Source organism: Budorcas taxicolor, chromosome 9, assembly GCF_023091745.1.
Source record: "Budorcas taxicolor isolate Tak-1 chromosome 9, Takin1.1, whole genome shotgun sequence".
NCBI lineage: Eukaryota > Metazoa > Chordata > Mammalia > Artiodactyla > Bovidae > Budorcas > Budorcas taxicolor.
The window spans coordinates 24771439-24773901 of record NC_068918.1 but is presented as its reverse complement, the minus strand read 5'-3'; positions in this window follow the sequence as shown (position 1 = coordinate 24773901).

Here is a 2463-nt window from a genome sequence, read left to right as displayed (position 1 = left end):
TGCAAGAACATCATTACTACAGCCACCAAGTTTCCAGCCACTTTCCCTATTCATAGTCCAGTTAGCAATCCCATTTCCAGGAATTTAAAGTGTAAAAATAATGTTAAGTTGGGGTTGAGGGGCCACGTACACATGAAACCACAGTAATAGCTTTTAGTTATTGAATACATACTATGTGTTAAGCATTTTGTTATTTGCTTTGCTTCTTTGACTCTCACAAAATTCTATGAACTAGCTGTTCTCAGTTTTTTATAAATGAGTCACAGAGAATTTAAGAATCTTGGTATATACCTAAAAATCCACTGAGGTGAGATTTCAATCTAGATGTCTTTTTCTCCAAAGTCTTCGCTGTTAATCATGGGGTATAGAAGGATGCAGAAATCCATCTCTTCACGTATAAGTTAATAAGTTGGCAAATCAATCCCAAAGCTTTTTTTTTTAAATAATTCCTTCCCAGTTACAAGCCATATACAAACAGATTAATATATAAGAACTATTCCCAAAAATTAAGTGTAATACTCATTTTCTATTGCTTTTTGCTGTTGTTGTTGTTCAGTCACTAAGTCATGTCTGACTCTTTTATGACCCCATGGACTGTAGCCCATCAGGCTCCTCTGTCCCTGGGATTTCCCAGGCAAGAATATGGAGTAGGTTGCCATTTCCTTCTCCAGGGAATCTTCCTGACCCAGGAATTGAACCCGTGTCTCCTGCATCGTCAGGCAGATTCTTTACCACTGCATCACCTGGGAAGCCCATTCTATTGCTTACCACTTTCTTTAGTTTATATAAACTACACCTGAAAATAAATTTAATATTAAAAAAAAAATTCGGCTTCATATTGTATGGGTACAACCAAAATGAATTTTAAGTATTTATGTATATCCAGTGCTCTGATCCTTGGTGAATAACTCCATTTTCAGGACCGAAGAACCCGACTCCACTTCTGTGTACAATTTTTACAACCACTCCAACAAGTCACACCGTTGTAACTCAGAACACTGTCACCTCATATTGTCCCTTCTCCTTCCGATGCTATGTAGCAGCTTCCTCATCCCTATGTGCTGCTCCTTGGTGCTACGTGACTATTTCAAATGCTCATGAGCACCCTTTTGGTAGACGTTATCTTTTGCCCACCTTGATTGGGGCTCTGCACTTTTGCAAGTCAAGCCTAGCACGGATGTGAAAGGCCTGGTTTGACATTCTAGTGCTGCCATCTATTGTCAGTGTGTTCTATCTACATGTGTTGCTTTGTGTTGGTCTTTGGAATTGTATATAATCTCAATATTTGTGGGACTTAATTTCCTGGGGTAATAAAATCTTCATACTTCTATTTGCAATTGCATTGGCATAAAATTCTAAAAACTGTTTCATGAATCATGTTTATGTGATAAAAAAGTTTATTATATAACTTAAATGTGACAGTCTTGTTTTAAGAACTTATCCCTACAGAGTTTTACCATAAGGTATTACTAAGAATACAGTGGGGGACTGAGGAAACTGGGAAAAAAGGGAAGATGTTAAAGATTTCTTTGGTGGGTAGTGGTAATTAGCTGTGAGGTTAGTATGGATTTCAACAGGCAGATTCTTTAGCATTTGAGCCACCAGGGAAGCCCAAACGTTAATTAGCACATCATTAATTGCAAAGGCACTGTAGTTGAGTGGACTTGGAAACCTACCTTGAACTGTAGAGAGAGACTACCATTTATTGAATGCTACTGTGTGCCAGGCCCTGTACTAAGCTTCACATGTTTCATTTATTCTCCAGTAATACTACCAGGAAAAGAAAAAGGTATTAAGTACCATTGGTCACTGGAAACAGTTGTATAATGAATAAGGGGGAAAATCCACTAGCATTTTACTTGAGCAGTGGGAGGAAAGTACATACATACTTATATGTATTATTTATATTTATTCATATTTGCTAATAATCTGAAGCTCTTTGATACACATGCTGAATAAGTTTGGGCATTCCAAAGTGACTTATTAACCTCATCCTCCTGGTTATTTCTGTTTCATATACAAATGAAACAACTGTTTGCCCTCTTGTTTTTAAAACTTGAGAATTCTGGTGCAGTGATGTAGGATTACCTCAGAAACTTCTTCCAAGAAGAACCTTTTTTTTCTTATGTGGGTCTGTGGACATGTTCCCTGTCTGCTGCTGCTGCTGCTAAGTCGCTTCAGTCGTTTCCGACTCTGTGCGACCCCATAGACGGCAGCCCACCAGGCTCCCCCTGGGATTCTCCAGGCAAGAACACTGGAGTGGGTTGCCATTTCCTTCTCCAGTGCATGAAAGTGAAAAGTGAAAGGGAAGTCGCCCAGTCATGTCCGACTCTTAGCGACCCCATGGACTGCAGCCTACCAGGCTCCTCCGTCCATGGGATTTCCCAGGCAAGAGTACTGGAGTGGGGTGCCATTGCCTTCTCCGGTTCCCTGTTTAGTTTTCTGCACATACCTGTTACAGCA